The 17,577-nt window shown below is 46.7% G+C and overlaps 1 long non-coding RNA gene across 1 annotated transcript; it reads right to left on the reverse strand.

Annotated features, from left to right (window-relative positions):
* Positions 1 to 5,229: 5,229 nt before the first annotated feature.
* LOC138753839 (uncharacterized) lies at positions 5,230 to 16,487 on the reverse strand. Its single transcript, XR_011351457.1, has 4 exons — positions 16,385 to 16,487; positions 15,488 to 15,606; positions 15,312 to 15,379; positions 5,230 to 5,488 (listed from the first exon to the last, which is right to left on the reverse strand). It is a non-coding gene; the product is annotated as an uncharacterized lncRNA (long non-coding RNA).
* Between the last annotated feature and the right edge of the window lie 1,090 nt (positions 16,488 to 17,577).

A 17,577-nucleotide genomic window follows, 5' to 3' on the forward strand; every position in this document is an offset into this window, starting at 1 on the left:
ACCGATCTAATTAGATTCACTATGGGCTCAGGTGATTTTTTTCAAGGGCATTGTATTGTTCACAGTTTCTTTCTGGGTCGACCTCCCCCCGCAGTCGCACTCGAGATTCATTGTTTTTCTTAAATCCCGAATCAATATTAATTTTATACTTTAAATCTCGTCCAAATGACAATCTCAATTCCTGGTGCGCATCAGAATGAGAAAATTGTTATTTTCACCCGTTATATTCTATACCACTTAAGGGAGTCGTTAACATTAGCGAGGTCTTGCGGAGATACCATGACACTGGCTTGATCAGGTGGGTTAGAAAGGCACCCCTTTCCTTCCGAGCCAAGGGGTGATGCCGGGTTTCCGCTTCTCTCGTTGTCTGCCCATATCACCCCAGTCTGGTGTGTTAACTGGTTCACCTCAAATTCCTCTTTCCTGGTTGCCCAATTCAAGGGGGATGCACCATGGTTCGTCTCTCCTCTCCCCCAAAATACAGCGCGCGCGCGCACGCAGGCACACACACACACACACACACACGCACACACACACACACACACACACGTCTGTCAGTACATTTTTATGTCAGTTTATGAACATATTTCTTGTTTAATTGACCAAGTGGCGCCTGTTATGAACAGGCCGAGCTTTCTAGACCTCGTTCGCTCCAGCTAACCTTAACATTATCATTTGTACCCAACATATATCAATGTTTCTCAGCAGTGCATTGACGAGTTTATTAATATTAAATTCTGGAAATTCTGATTTGATTTCCTGGTGATCTGCTGGGACTGCGCTCGTCGCGGATATCGACACAGCAGCGATGCTCATGGCATCACATTTTAATTGTCCTTTTAGCACCGCACAGTCCGAGCGAAATCAGTCAGATGTTTTCCTCGCCTTTCTATTGTCGGCCCTACAGTACAATCTGCATATCAGACCAACCCCATCAATACCAGTTGATGGCCCTGCAGATTAAAACAGTAGCTGGCTCTATTAACGTGTAGGGTATCCAGCATTCATTTCATTGAAAAACAACTTCGGCAGGATGGTCCGACGTTCAGCGATCTCACGAGTATTTTATAACCTTTAAAACATGATCACCCCGATCCATTAACACGGGTTGGGGTGGTTTGAGGTTTGTTCCTGTGGAACGGGTAACCCATGAGCCGAGGGGCGAATTGCACTGGGTTCTTAAATCAGGACTGGGTGAAAATCCGAGACACTTCTCAGGAGTAGAAGGGGCTTAAATCATGATTTTCGGTGCTTCCAAAGTGCGGGATGATTCCGGTCCAAAGCAGTGTGCGCTCCACGGCGTTGAACCCAGCTCCTGGCATCTGGCGTTCTTGAACGAATGTCGCTAGGCCGCACCTTTCCTGGGGTTTATTTCCAGCAACGTGACCACTTCGGTCGCACTGCATTTTTTACAGATGACATCGCAGAAAATCCTGAATTTTTTTTAAAAAAAGCCGAAACTCATGAAAACCCGGGTGGCTCTAACAGCCCAGCGCCTCCTCCTCTCCTCTCCTCTCCTCCTCGGCTCTTTGTAGAGCACACATATGGTTCAATGTTACAAGTTAATTAATTCGCGACTTTTAAAGGTCAAACTGTTAACGGGTTTCGTAATTAAAGCCATATATTTCTATCGCGTACAGAATAATTACAGCGCGGCACAACACACGACTTTAATGAGCTATCCAGATTCCAGGCGGGTGTTCACCGGCGAGGTGTTCTGTCTGGCACACGTGCATTAAATTGCACCGATCTTTCACTCTATCCTGTTAACTGGGGTTTGGTTTGATTCGCTGCATCTTCTAACCATTGAACTTGGTTAAACAAGGCTGCGTTAATTGTTTGAAAATCTATGTGGCTGCTCCCCCCCCCCCCCCCCGGGTTCACTTCACACAGTGCGGGGGAAGGGTGCAAATGCTTGCGGTTGATTGACACACGAGTGTGTTATTTCGCCCTGCGTTCTGTTTGATCCTAATGAGTGTGGGCGTTTGCAGGTGGATCCCGGCAAATCTGAGATACGTCAGATTTACACGCGCGCGTGCCCGTGTGGGTGAGAGACTGTGTGTGTTTCACTGACTGTGTGTGTGCTTGACGGCGCGAGTGTGTCTGACTGTGTTTGGGTGTCTGAATGACTGTGTGCGATTGACAGACTGTGTGTGCGTGTCTGTCTGTGTGTGCGAGTGTGATTTTGTGTGTGTGTATCTGTGTGGGTGAGTGTGATTTTATGTGTGCGATTGTGTCTGTCTGCGCGGGTGAGTGTGATTTTGTGTGTGTGTATCTGTGTGGGTGAGTGTGATTTTATGTGTGTGCGATTGTGCGTGTGTGTGGGTGTCTGTCTGTGTGTATGATTTTGTGTGTGTGTGTGATTGTGCGCGTGTGTGTGTCTGTCTGTGTGGGTGAGTGTGATTTTGTGTGTGTGTGTATCTGTGTGGGTGAGTGTGATTTTATGTGTGTGCGATTGTGCGTGTGTGTGGGTGTCTGTCTGTGTGGGTGAGTGTGATTTTTTGTGTGTGTGTGATTGTGCGCGTGTGTGTGTCTGTCTGTGTGGGTGAGTGTGATTTTGTGTGTGTGTATCTATGTGTGATTCTGTCTGATTGTGCATGTGTGCGTCTGACTGTGAGTGTGATAGCGTGTGTGTGTGTGTGTGTGGATGTGTGAGCGCGCATGAGTGTGTCTGTGTGTGTGTGTGAGAGAGAAAGCTGGTGTTGTTTATCTGTGTATGGCTTGGTGTGTGCGTGCGTTTGTGTGCAAGAATGAACGTGGACGTGTAAATATCGAGAACCCCTCTGCCCGAATCCGGTATGTCCGTGTCAGTTTTGAGACCTGGTTGCGTTTCAAACCATGCCACAATACCTCATATTTAAAAGAAAACATTTCTAGTTTGTAAGCCTTGTGTAAACCAGACGCTTTCAGACCCTGTCCCAGAGACACAACCTTGCAGGAGCTAAGTAAGACCTTTGCACTAAACAGAGGCAGGGCGAATCATTCTCCAGCTCAACGTGAAGCTCAAAAACAAAATGCACACAAGGGTTTCTAGTTTCCTAAATATTTTTAGACTGATTTTACTCGTGCTTTCACTTCCAGCGGCCGTTTTACATCCTGCATCTGTGGCGTTTGTTTTTATTCTTTAGTTTATCCATCCAAATTAGTGAAGAAGCCGGCGCCGGCGGCATGAGCTTTTAAGCGTTGTTTTAATTGGGCGGCAGGCGAGGTTCACTGGTGGACTATTTGCTCCCGTTCAGATCTTCTGAGAGTTTCTCGTCAGTATGAGGCCCGAATATTTACCCTCGGGACCCCGATGAAAAGAGCAATCCAACGTTTTCCGTCCGGGCTGTCATCCGTGGCCGAGATTGCACCGGTTTTGGTGGGTGCAGGGAGGTCGTTTTCTCATCTCGGCGCGGGAGGTGATTTGGACCGTGAGCTGTTTTGTCCAGGCGACCACAAAAGCAGAGTAAAATACTGAAAACATTCAGCGATTCGGGCAGCATCCGCGGTGAAGGTCATCCTTCTTGAGAGCAGCACGGATCACAGAGGGGTGGTGGGGGTGGGGGAGAGGTTCTCGCAGCGAGTGAAGGCTGCAGACACTCTGGGTGAAGTAAAAACACAAAGCTGGAGAAACTGGCGAGGCCAAGCAGTGTCCTTGATGCAGCAAAGATAAAGGTACAGAACCAGTGCTTCAGGGTTGAGCCCTTCATCCCGGTTCGCGCGGCTGCCGTGTCGAAGAGAGGAGGAAAACGTCCTCCTCCAATACCCCGAAGAAGAGTTCTCGGGCGGTGGGGGGGGGGGGGGCAGCAAAACCGAGACCCTGGAGACTGCAGGCGCTGGGAAACTGGAGCAACGCACACAATGCCCGAGGAACGCAGTGGGGTCAGGCAGCATCCGTGGAAGGCATTTCGATTTCAAGCCCTAAAAGGAAACGTTGCCTGGCCCTTTGCCTTCCTCGGGCATTGTGTGCGTTGCTCCAGTTTCCCAGCGTCTGCAGTCTTTCTTGTCAACCAGAGCACTGGGAATAGATGTGGGTACAAACCTGCGTGCTGAGATTCGACTGTGCACAAGCCACTACACTGGGATTAGACGTGTCTGGAGCTCCAGCTACTGGGATTCGATTTTTTAAAATCCCGTCGAGTGTATACTGCTGAACACCTCCGCGTATTGGAATTAGATTGTGGAGAACTGGTGCCCTGATCCATTCAAGAGTCTTCTACTTGAGAGGCTCATTCTTGTTTCCCTCTCCACCGATGCTGCCAGACCACATTTTCCACTGTTTTTGGATTTATTGTCAGAGTATAAACATGAATGACACATACAACCCCGAGATTCTTTTTTTTCCTGTGGGCACGCAGAAGTACCATTTGTTGGTTGTGCAAAAATAAACTGTTGGTAAGGCAAGCATATCAACAAATAAAAAAATGTAAACAAACTGACAGAGGGGGAAAAAATCAATAAAGTGCCTAAGTAAGTGGCTTCGAGGGGTCTGATGGTGGAGGGGTAGTAGCTGTTTCTGAACCTGGTGGAGCGAGTCTTGTGGCACCTCCACCTCTATTTCCTGGTAGCAGCAGCGAGTTCTGGGTGGTGTGGGTCCTTGATGACTGCAGCGTTCCTTGAAGGTGCTCTCGATGGCAGGGAGGGCTTTCCCTCTGATGTCCTGGGCTGCGTCCACTACCTTTTGCAGAGCTTTATGCTCCGGGGTATTGGTGTCCCCACACCAGACCATGAGGCAGCTGGTCGGCACACTGTTCAACAAACATCTGTAGAAATTTGCCAGGATTTCAGATGTCATACCAAATCTACCCCAAACTCCTGAGGAAGTAGAGCTTTTATTTCATGTTTCGGTCATTTACAATTTAAAAAAAATTTGATTGCCTTGCTGAGAGAAATAACTCGTATTCATGCATGGCCAGACATCGCAATGATATGAAGTGCATTTCTAGCACTTGACCATAATGTAAGAGTTATGCCAATAGTTTTGGCACAGCTTGGACGAATGTTACCAATTCACAATAGTTTGTGCGATAATTACAGATCTGCTTCTGATATGATTGATAATTTACACCCTGTACCTGTTGTGGCAAAAGTCATACTTTTGTGAGTTTCTGCAGAAATAGTTTATTTGACAACAAGCAGCTGGTTGACTCCAGAATCAGAATTTATTTTCATGAACATTTCACAAAATTATTATTTTCTTTGCAGTGAAAATATTGCTATAATATATAGCACAAACTTCCTGTGCATGTGCCGGCACCTATTTTGTTTCACACGCTAGATGGGATTGGAGCAATGCTGGGGCGCCACATGTGCAAGATTTCACCCGCAGCGAACTTTAGGTGTTACCAGGCAGTCTGAAGCCAGAAGATGATGGAAGCCACTTCACTTTGGAAGTCAGCAGATCTCCATTCACCTACCATCAATCTCTTTCTGCTGCTTGTCCGGCAGACCACCTGTCTTCATTGTGAATGTAGCCTTCAATAGCATAGGGGCAAACAGAAGAGAGCTGAAACATAAAAAATACATCTGGTAGTTATTGGGTTATGGGAAGCTTGCAGAGCTCCTTCAACTTTATATACTGTGGAACAAACATACTGTAACTATGGTAAGGAGGCTTCTGAAGTGTGGGTTCAGGGACATTAGAGGATGTTGGAAGTATTCATCTGGTTTTCTGAAGGCATAGATGGGGCAGACAGGAGTTGTGGCTGATGAATTCTCTGCCTTGGCAGTGCAGAACAGGAGCGAGCAAAGAGAGCGGAAGGGAGGTATAAAGCTAGGGTGGTGGAAAACTGCAGAACTTTATGGCCATTGAAGCCTGAAAGTTTCTGTCCATTTCCTCCCCAACCTCTGAAGATGGTGCAGAGATATGGTCACCAGCAGGCCTCTGGTTTGAATGGACTTTTCCCATAGTTGTGATCTATGTGATGAGACCATGTCTTCACATGTGCGTATGTGTAAGAGAGAGAGAGAGTGTGTGAGACTGTGTGTGCATATGGGTGTGTGTTACTCTGTGTATGTGTGTGTTTGGGTGTGTGTATATGTATAGTTGTGTGTGGGTTTATGAAAGAGTGTGTGTGAGTGTATGTGTGTGGGGCGCTTGTGAGTGAGCATGTATGGGAGTGGGTTTTAGTGTGTGAGTCTGTGTGAGAGTGGGTGTGTGTCAGGGTATGTGTGAGTGTGTGTGTGGGCATGTTGGGTATGTGTGGGCATGTGGGTGTGTATGTGTGTGTGGTTTTGTTTGTGTGTGAGTGTGAACGTGTATGTATTAGTTCATGTATGTGGAAGGTCATTGACAACCCAACTCCATTACCTCCTGGGTTGAGTAGGGCACATCAAGTTTTATTCATTTCACTAAATGCCAAAGTTTGTGATCCGAACAAATCAGATTCTTTCATCATTCACAGCTTTAAGTCAGAAAGAAATACAATTCCTTCATTCCAAGTGTGGGATCCAGGAATGTGTTTTGAGAGAGATTCATGGCCAAGCAAGGCTTTCATCTAGTGACCATCCAAAGAGAATTCACACTTTCTAAATATAGTTGAATGGAGCGACTGAAGATTTTGGAAAATGCAGGAGGAATAGTGGGTCACGCAGAGTTCACACAAGGCAACTGACAACGTTTCGGGCTGAAACCCTTCATCAGGAATTCAACAGATGAATGAGACCTTCGGCCTTATTTGAGAAGCAGGTAAGGAGATGAAATCACCTTGAATTATATTCTGGACACTTGCAATTTGAACAGCGATACCATGAGTGCCAATGTGGCACCTATTTTGTTTTAGACCAGAGCGTCAAACGTTGATGTCCAAACTTTACATCTCCCTGCTTTTTTGTACGGGTTCAAGCCCTCAAACTATTCTCAATGGGGTCAGGAAAATGAGGTACCTTGTAGTGTTTTCAGATAATACACCAGACAATGAGACACCCCAACCAAACCGATTCAATGCGCCGAGCTCACTGGATCAGGCCTTTAAGTGACAGTGTCCAAACATTGCACCTGGTTCGCCAAGGAAACCCAGTTATTTGGAGTGGGGCTCACCCCTCTCTAGTCAGCTGCATCACGGTCTGGTATGGATCCACCAATACCCCTGAGCGGAAAGCCCTACAAGAGCTAGTGGATGCAATCCATCACAGGCAAAACTCTCCCATCATTGAGAACATCTGTAGGGAATGCTGCCATCAGAGAGCAGCAGCAATAATCAAGAATCTCCACCACCCATCATCTGGTCTCGCTGCTGCCATCAGGAAAGAGCAAGAGGTGCGCCACAAGGCTCACACCGCCAGGTTCAGGAAGGGCTGCTGCCCCTCCACCATCAGACTCCTCAAAGACGAACTCAATCACGGACTCATTTAAGGACTCTTACCTTTTTTTGCCTCTCTGTATTGCAGTTTATTTACATTCCTTTATTTGTTTACACTTGAAAGTTGAGTACAGTGAGACCAATAAGTAGTAATTCTGCCAAGCCCGCAGGGAAAAGAACCTCAGGGTTGTATGTGTTGTCATGTATGCAGTCTGACAATAAATGTGAACTGTGAAATCAGATAACCTTGAAACTGGGAGCAGTGTCTAGATAGGAAGATGTAAGACAATGAATCAGATGCCGGGAATCAGAACCAAAAATAGGAGAAATGTTCAAGAGGCCAACCAACGTCTGTGGAGAGAGGAATGGAGCTAAACATTTCCGGTCGGTGACGGCGAAAACGTTAAACACTTAAGCATGTTTTATGTTGCAAAGAAGGGTGGGGAAGTGCCGGGCGAAGACTAAGAGGGACTGAATGACACACATGGTCGCGCCGCCTGCTGAGAGAAACTGAATCGCAGTTAATCGGGTTAATATTAGGGAGAGATGAATGAAAGGAGGGAAGACGGTAGAAAAATGCAACAATTTCGAGAGGCAAACCAATGGGGAATTGAATTAAAAGCAAAAACAAAACAAAACAAAAAATGCTGGGAAAACTCAGCATCTGTGCAGCAAGAAACAGAATTATTGTTTCAGAAAGACCATCAACGAGAAACGTTAGCTCTGTTTCTATCTCCACAGTGGCGGGCTGCGGTGCTGAATATTCCGGTACGATTGCCTTGGCTGCATAGGGACCTGATTTGAAAGGCGACACCGTGGCTTCGAACGGATTTATCTTCACCTAATGCACAGGAGGCAACTCAAACCTTCGGCAGTGCCGATTCTATAAACTCTGGAACAGATGAGGCGTGTCCCCGTGAAAGGGGGAAACACACCCTATTCCAGGGCGTCTCCGTCCTTTGTTTTGGATGGAGTTCTGCGGATCGAATTCATTAGATCAGTGGTTATCAACCATTTTTCCCCTACTCGCGTGCCACCTTAAGTAAACCCTTCAACCACAAAAGATCGAGAGCATCGGATGCCATAGGTGCTCTGTAAGGGGTTACTTAACGTGGGATGTGAGTGGAAAGAAAAACGTGGACAACCTCGGAATTAGACCCACCCCCAACCTCATCCCAGCTCTCCGCCCCCTTCCCTCTCCATTAATAGAACCACACCCCTCAGGCTGTTGGCTGGTGTGCCACCCCCCCCTCCCTGAGCCACCTATAACCCCCTGCCTGGGGGACTGTGCTTCTCTCCCCCTGCTCCGTCCCTCCCCCTCACCATTTTGTTCGGCGGCCTGCCTACATCTTGCTCACACCTTGATGAAGGGCTCAAGCCGTATCTTTATCTTTGCTCTATCAAGTACGCTGTTTGACCTGTCGAGTTTCTCCAACATTGTGTTTCTACCATAATGAACTCCTGGATAGGATATTTAGCTATTTTTTTTAACAAAACAGTAAGCGGTTACTCCAACCAGAGTTCTCAGGCTTTGGAATTGGAACTTCATGTCGCTCCCCACTGTTCATTCAAACCCACCTTCGGTGATATGTGAACCTGGAGACGGGGTGTTTATTTCATCTTCACGCGAACACACGTGTCTTTAAAGCATTTCCTTGTCCAATCGGCGTTGAACGACAGTCACATTTTGGTGATATGGTCCAAACGTTCAACGAGACGCGAACCAGATGGTTAATCTCTGTCACTCTCTGCCGAAGGAGCCGCTGCATACAGATCTTCGGCATTTCATCCCCCTCCATCCACCTAACTTCACCCACCCACCCCACTGCCTAAAGCAAACCCAATTTATAAACATCGGGAGTGAATGTGCGACGGCAACGGGACAAGCACGAAATCTGAAACGTTGCGGATCTTCCTCACGTTATATTCTCCTTTCAAAGTCAGCCGGTTATATAAAGAAACGGATGAATGGAAAATGTTGGACACAAATTTTTCATTCCCAATATTTAAGACAGGAAAGTTAGAAACTTACAGCCACGCCACCCCCGCGGAAGGGGATAACATCCCTTCCGCACAGGGAGCGAGACCAAGGCAGCGAGTCAAACGACGAGGCTGGAAATTTGTTTTCAAGTGTGGATATTTCAAATTAAAGAACAAATCCAAGAAAGTATCCGGCAGCCGCGGTGACTTTGCTCCTGTGCAGAGCCAGCCGCCGACTCCCACCGCGCTCTGGTCTCTGCGCCAGATTTGCTGTTTCCTTATGAGCGCTAAGGCCAACATTGTCGCTGCTGTTTTCGAATTCTTGAAAGGCTTACCTCTTCCATGACATATTCGCTGAAACAGATTTCGCGCCGCCAAGGAAGGACAAATACACACTTAAGTAAGGGAAACGTGTTTATGATTTGCAGTCAACATGTGGCCTTTCGCGGATGGTAAAGGCAGGTGAACATACATGAAAAGTGTGACATGTTTTTGGAAGTTTTTTCATTCTTTCTTATATATGTCGTCAATAATTCTCTGTTCCCCACTCCACCCCCGTCCGCCACTCTCTCTCTGTCTGTGTCCCGCTCTCTCCCTCCCCCTCTCTGTCCGCCTCCCCTTTCTGTCTCACTCTCCTCCTCTCTCTGTCCGCCTCCCCCTTTCTGCCTCTCTCCCCCCTCTCTGTCCGCCTCCCCCTTTCTCTGTCCGCCTCCCCGTTTCTGTCTCTCCTTTCCCCTCTCTGCCCCTCTTCTCTGTCTCACTCTCCTCCTCTCTCTGTCTGTCTCCCCCTTTCTGCCTCTCTCTCTGTCTGTCTCCCCGTTTCTGTCTCTCCCTCCCCCTCTCTGTCCGTCTCCCCCTTCCTGTCTCACTCTTCCCCCCTCTCTCTCTCTGCCTCTCCCTCTGTCTCTCTCTCCCCCTTCTCTCTCAAACTAATATTTCTGAACCCCATCCCCGTGTAATAATGTAGAAGGACTATTTTAAGGTCGAATAAAAACACCAGGAAACCGCCGTCGACTCAAAAGAACTAAAATACAAGGCAAAAGATTTAACTCGAATTAATCTCTTTCTAATGTTTGGAAAAAAAAAACCATTGGTAATTAAGTAAGTTTTGAAAGGAGTTTACTCCCTCTCCTCGGACCTGTCAGCAATATATTCCAGGTGTTGAGCGGTTCAGTCATAGTTATTCAAAGGTGTTGGAAACTCTAACCGAACGGTTCGAGTAAAGTTGAAAGGGACTGAAAAGACCCAGCATAGTTTAATTTCACTGAAGGCCATGCCTCAGATTCTATGATCTGTAAATCCTGGTGTGAAAATTCGGACTGATTTAAGGAGTCAGTTGGTCAAGGGACCAGTAGAATTTCAGTAACCGGTTCTAGATGAGATTATTTTTGCTGAGAGAAACATGATTTTAACAGTTTAAAACGTGGCACGATAATAATTGGAATATGCTTTCTTCCCAACACACGGATGTTCAGAAGAGAACAACGCAATTTTTTAAAAAGAGAAGCGGGTGGCATTGAACTTCATGTATTAAATAAACAGCGGTATCTTATAGCAGAAATTCCAGATTAAAATCCGCCACAAAACGTCGGGTCAGTAAATCGGCCTGAAGAATTGAGAGCCGGAATGTCCTTTCCAGCCCAATATTTTCCATGGATCCATTTATTTATATAACCCTCTGACTTTGGAAGAACGAAAATCCCAGTAAGTTTCAGATTTTGTGCTTATCCAGACGCCACCACGCTTGCCCTCCTGATGTTTGCGTCAGGCAAGGGGGTCGGTGGGTGAATTTGGGTGGATCGAGCGGGAGTAAGTGCCGAAAATCAAATTGCAGTCACTGAATGCAGCGGCTCATTCGGTTGACAGTGACAGAGACGATTAGTTCTCTCTGATGGACTCGTTCGCGTCTCATTAAGCGTTTGGACCATTGCCAGGTCATATCACCAAACTCTGAAGCGAGAGCCCCCCCCCCCCCCCCCCCCAAACAAATGCTCCTTGTTCCTCCCTGGGCTCCAGTCGTTACAGGGGCGCCCTTCGTTCAAGTACCTACTTTCACACGGGGGAAACTCAGACTCTGGACTTAGAAATAAAATTATTAAACTGGAGAAAATCAAATACATATAAGAGGGTCCACCGGAAAATTTGTCCGCAAATGGCAACCCTTAATGCGTTATTTCTCTGAACTGCGAGTTCTTAACGGAGTGAAAGACTAAACCGTGAGACGGTTCTATCAGTACAATCCGGCAATATACCGATGATACTGTCAGGGAAGATGGCAAGGTGGTCAAGGCGTGAATCGGATATGTCAACATTTGTGTTGTTTTTCTATTTAAAAAAAAAGAGCCCAATCTACATCTGTAGAATGTGTACAAAGTTGTTTTTGATACTCAATATATTTTTTTGAGGTGGGGGGGGTGGGGGAAAGCAAGATTACTCGTTATAACAGACTGAATACCCTCGGCTTCTCCCGGCAGCCGCCTGTAACCGCGCACCGGAGCTTGTGAGGTCCTGGTTAGATTTACGAGGAGTTTTCAGTCCCCATTTATCTGCGTGCAACCTGCAGATCCGTGCTGAGTCGGGGTGGGGTGGGGGAAGTGGTTCTAATGGCAAATCTTCTCTGTCGGGCCTGACCAAGCTGAAGGGACCCGGGTAGAAGCTGGTCTGCGCCCGCCGAGCCATTCGCCAAGGCGGCAGCCCATGGACTGACCACTTGTCCCGGGCGCGCAGAGCTGCGGGGTGTCGGCAGCAGAATCAGGGCAAAAGCCGTGTGATCACGTCAAGGCCCAACACGGGCTCCCGAAGTAAATTGCGTGACGGAGAGATTTCTATTTCAAAAACTGAACAACATTCTGTCCTGATGTAGTTGCAAAGTCGGACTGGCGTGGAGTCGGAGTAATCGGTCAAAGTGGACGGGCGATCTCGTTTTAAACAGATGCTCCGCTCTTCTGTTGACATGGGCATCACTTTCTATGGTGAAATGATACTGGCTGGTAACTTTCAGACTGACAGCTCTCGGCCGCATGACAGATTTTTAAAAATCAATGATAACTTCAGCTAAACAGACTTTTTTCCAAAATTATACTGCTTTTGATGTTTTTAATACACACATTAAAAAAAAAAGTCTTGAGTGCATGTTTGGCACTCGTGAACCGTGGAATGAATTGAATGGTTCCAGACTGCACACTCCAGGCCTTTAGCTCATTGCACCCGAATAATCCGGAATTCGAATGTGCCTGGTATGGTCCCTCTGATCCAAGGAGCCTTCTTTAAATGGTCAGCCTGTCTTTCCCAATCGGAAACAACTGTTCGCGATAGTGCATTGCATTTTAAAAAAACCCATGGTGGTTTCAGGAAATGACCGGCAGAGAGGCAAGCGTTGGTCGAATTTCAGTGACCGCCTTGAAGTCGAAGAGTCCAAGAAAGTCGTCTCAACTGTTCTGGAATTAAAGCACGAAAGTCTGCAGAAACCGTGGTTGAAGGAAAAAAAAACACGAAGCTGGAGAAACTCAGCAGGTCAGACAGCGAACTTTATGTAGCAGGGATACATCACCAACATGGAGTTGTCCAATTATCTGCCCCCCCCCCCCCCACCCCACGCCATCCATCCATCCACACCCGCCGAAATCTTTGTCTCGGCTTGACTTCCTGATTGTTTTATCTGCGCCACCAAGCGAGGGAGAGATCCAAGAGGCAAAGATCATGAGGTCAAGATGAGATCTGATGAACCGTGCAAGGATCCGAGTGGTTTTGGTAATTCAGTAAACAGAAACCCACTGAAACGAAAGCGCGGGAGGGAGGAGAGCAACTTTACTGAGGGGGAACGTGTCCCAGAGGAATCGCGGCAGGTCACCTCATGGTTTGGGCACGGGCACTGCGAAAACAAGGCAAGGGTATAAGAAACACACAGGCGCCATTCTCCGCTATTAGTTCTGTTCAGTGACTCCAATCTAAATCCATCACCCGCTGGAATCAGACACACACGAGTCTGCGTCTGAAAGAAGAACTCGGGCTGCAATTGCTCTCGTTCAGCCTTTTATCCAGATGAAATCTCTTCATGCATTTACAAAACACCGCAGATGCATTTGAAAATCGGACATACAAATAGGGATTCCTGGAAAGAACACCCATCGGCCAGGCACTGGTTGTTGAAGGAGAGGAGAATTCATCGCCTGGGTTTTTTTTTACAACCAGGAGTGGCTGGTGTTCATTCTGGGGCACCCGGAATTTCGCCAGTCTCAACAAAGTCCATCCTGCCTTGTTGGGTCGTTCTGGAGCCAGGGCTCCACAGTCCTGCCGGCTGTCAGAGTGTCCAGGGATCTAAATTTTTCCGAATGTCCTTAATGCTCATGTTTTAAAACTGTTAAAAGTGAACGAAGAAATGAATTACACCGGACAGTGGAGATTTTGCTTCCTGAAAACGTATGGATTTTGGGCTGGTGATCACGGAATTCCCCTTAAGATTTCGGTAGCACTTCCCGTTGTTTTATTTACAACACATTTTTGTGATTTCCTATCATATTTTAAGGCTACTAGCATATTGGCCACGAAGCAAGCTGTTTTGGTCAGTCCAAGCAGCACAAATGTTGTCTTAGGCCTGGGCATTGCTTAGTCAGGAGAGAAGCAGACTGGCTATAAAAGCAGCTCTCAATGATTCTAGATTGATGCATAGGTTTCTCAGGCAAGAGCACAGTGAGTGTACTCAGCAATGGCATTAATTATGCGCCAGTTGTTGTCGCTAGGCACTATATGGTGGAGCTATTGGCGCAGACCCATGGACTCCAGCAGGGCCCATCCACCCAGTTAACTGCAGACGGCTTCACACGGGCTTTGCCTGGCCCATTGAGGGTCCCACGATCACGGGTCGATGCCCAAGATGGCATTGCCTATTAATCGGCAGCAGGCACGAGGGGCTGCGGACTCTGGGGAAGCTGAGGACTGGAGCAGGGCACCAGACGACGGGAAGATCAGCTCCGTCTGAGAGGGAGAAGTGGAGGTGACGACCCACAGGGACGGTGACCTCGGCGACGAACCAGTGAGGGGGCTTTGTGGCTGAGGGACCAGTTCATGCGGGGGGGCTGCTGGAGACTCGAGGCAAGGAACCCGCGGAAGCTGTGGGTTGCTGGAGACCGCTGTCGGGAGACTCGCACCGGGCTGCGGATGGCTGGAGACTGGCTTGAGCTGACTGGAGGGGTACAAGGTATGGAACCGGGATGCGAGGAGACGCTGAGGACGCCAAAGAGCTCGGGTTTCCAATGGTTTGGACGGACTCTGTGTGGCTGCAGGGGCTGCGTAAGCACTGGAGGAAAATCTCCGGACACTTGGTGACTCTGGGGTGGTGGTGGTGGGGGGGGGGGGGGGGGGGTCCTCTCTTTTGCTTCTCTCTGACTGTAAGAGGCGCTTAGACAATTCCTGCAGCAGGCAAAAAGAATCTTTAATCTTGAATTGTCTTCAGGAAGATAAAATACAGCAGAAATGTCTAATTCATGTCGCCACCGCGGTGATATATTCTGTAACATTTGTGGTGAGTATACAGCTCAAAGACGCAGCGTGACTGCACTTGTTAAGAAAGCCTCTGAGCTCCACTTTGGTTGTAAAATTGGTGACCAAGGCAAACCCCTGGGCTCCTCACATTTGTTATGAGACATGTACAGTCAACCCGAGAGCTTGGCTCAGAAGTAAATTTCATAAAAACTAATTTAAAGTGTCTCCAATTTCCTACATGATACAGAAAATCTGAAATGTTCTTTGTGTTCAGCTGGAAGTTGCCTATCATAATCCCCAATTTCTTTTCAGGAATCAAACCTTTTGAAAAAAAAAATTGCTGTCCAGTGATAAATATAAAATCGACCAAAGCAGCTTTATACAATTGAAAATATTGAATGAGACACAAATAATGATTCCCTTTCCCGTGGCCTGACCATGCTATTGAAATCCTGGAAACAATATCCTTGTGTAAACGCTGAGGAACCTCCATGCAAATCCCCTGCATGTTGTGTGCAATGGAGAAATATGGTTGGTTGGTATGTAGGCAGAGATTTTGACTTTTACCTTCTGAAAATTCTTCTCTCCACTTTTGGACCTGCCCCAGATAGACAATAGATAATACCAGAGGACACCTGCATGGGTGAGAGGAAGAACGTTTATTTCAAAAATAAATCCCATACTCATTCACTAGAAAACCCAGGCCCTTGTTTCAGGTAAACAGATTCAGGTAACCCTCTCACCTCTTGTATCTGGCTGGAAACGTTGACTATTCCTTTTTTCTCAATGCTTGCCCTGCTGAGTTCTTCGCAGAGATTGGTTTTTGTTCAAATCCTTTTAAAGTCTCACTTTTCTCTTTCTCCTGTAATGTAATCCCTGTGCTGATACTTCACAATAATTGTAAACAACTTCTGATCCCATACAAATCCCCCCCCACTTCCTACCTCCTGCAACCCTGACATCTAACCCCACTTCTGCAGTATCTTTGTGTGGCTACGCCTCCCATCTTCAAAACCTTCTGTTGCTACAGTCCATCTCTGTAAACTTCTTTAACTCTTGCACACCCCCAGCTCCATAATCTCCTCCTGTTCCCAAGCTCCTACCTGTGCAACATCGCTTATTCCTACACATCCTCATCCCAGTATCCTCCTCCAGTTCCTATACACCCTTCCATGTCCATGACTTCTTCAGCTCCCCCCACCCACCCCTTCAGCTGCTGCACACCACTCCATCACTGGAATCTCCTGCTGTTCCTACAGCCCCATCTCTGTAACCTCCTCAAAGTCCTACATACCTGCTACATACCTCCAACTCATTTATACCCTCGTATCTTTAAACCATTCAGCTCTAAATGGATGCTGCACTCCTTCATTTACAGCATCTCAGACATACTGAACATTTCTTGTCTCAATTCAGATTCCTAAACTCTGGAATCCCACTCTGCTTCCCACTGGGTCTCTACCTCCCATAACACTGCTGTTACATTCTTTGATGGCATTAACATCAATCTCTCCAGTTTCCATTAAACTACCCTTCACTTCTTTTTCCCCCTGTTGCCTTTCCCCCAGCTCTGTCTCTCTCTTTCTCGCTTCCATTTTTTTTGTTCTGTCTCCTTTCACAGAACCAAAATCAATTCTTACCTCTCCAATTTACAACTTTTGTTGGTCTAGACTCCTCCCCCAGCTAGTCTTCAGTCTTTATTCTGATGCTTTCCTGTTCTCCTTATTCTCCGAGGGACGGCTCAGGCCTGAAAAGTTAATAATATATCTTTACCTGCTAAGGACGTTGTAAGTCCAGCTGAGTTCCTCCAACATTCCTGTGTGTATTTTACCTTAAAACCATGCCTGGTTGACCAGTCTGCCTTATCACCTGATGTGGGATGCTATACGAATGCATATTGCTGTCTTTGCAGTGTAATTTTTTTTGTTGAATATTTTCTTTACACTTTTTTTTAAAGCCAAACATGCAATCAGCAAGATTAAAAAGAAACATTTTCTAATACAGTAAAGAGTTGGTGATCTATGGTGTATGATGACTATAATCCCTCATTCCACCCACCCACTCACCTCCCAAAGAAAGGAAAAGAGAGAATTAGTAGAGAAAGAAGAAATACAAAGGAAAAAAAGAAAGTAAGAAAAGAAAGGAAAAGTAATTGTCAGGGATTCACAGGCTTCCAACTTCCACGACTTACCTAGATCTCGAATGGACATTGACATGTAATCGGTCGATTACATCTCGAATGGACATTGACGTGGGTCTCGAGGGCGGGGGGGGGGGGGTGGGGGTAGAGTGGGGGGGGCACAGCTAAAGATTTGGACCCACATTTTGTAAATATGGGTGCCATAGTTTTAAAAACATGCCGTACTTATTTCTTAGGTTATAGATAAAACTAATAAATTTCACTGTATTACTCATCCTTTGGTCCCCTCCTCCCATGCTCCTCCCACCCCATAGATCCAATCAATCCTTTTCCTCTGGGGCAAAACGCACGGTCTCCACCAATCCCAATGAAAGAAGGAAAGAAGTAACAAGGTGGAAATAAAAAGAGCGCATCCAAAAGATATAAAAAATTTGCCCCTTTATAGTGTTGATAATAGAATTTACAACACTACCTCCCTCCATTTTACAGGTTGTGTCAAAATACACACATGATGTGAAAGACATCAGGTTTTCTAATACATCCAATTTTTCCCAAATTTTCTTTCTTTCTGCAGACCATCCATCTATTTTGTTCTCTATTTTTTCCATTCCATCCTCTATTTTCTCCTCCATGTCCTTTTCTCTTTCGTTCAGGCATCCAATGGGTCCTTCCAGTTTGGTCATGACAGTTAAA

This window comes from Narcine bancroftii, chromosome 1, assembly GCF_036971445.1.
Source record: "Narcine bancroftii isolate sNarBan1 chromosome 1, sNarBan1.hap1, whole genome shotgun sequence".
Classification (NCBI taxonomy): domain Eukaryota; kingdom Metazoa; phylum Chordata; class Chondrichthyes; order Torpediniformes; family Narcinidae; genus Narcine; species Narcine bancroftii.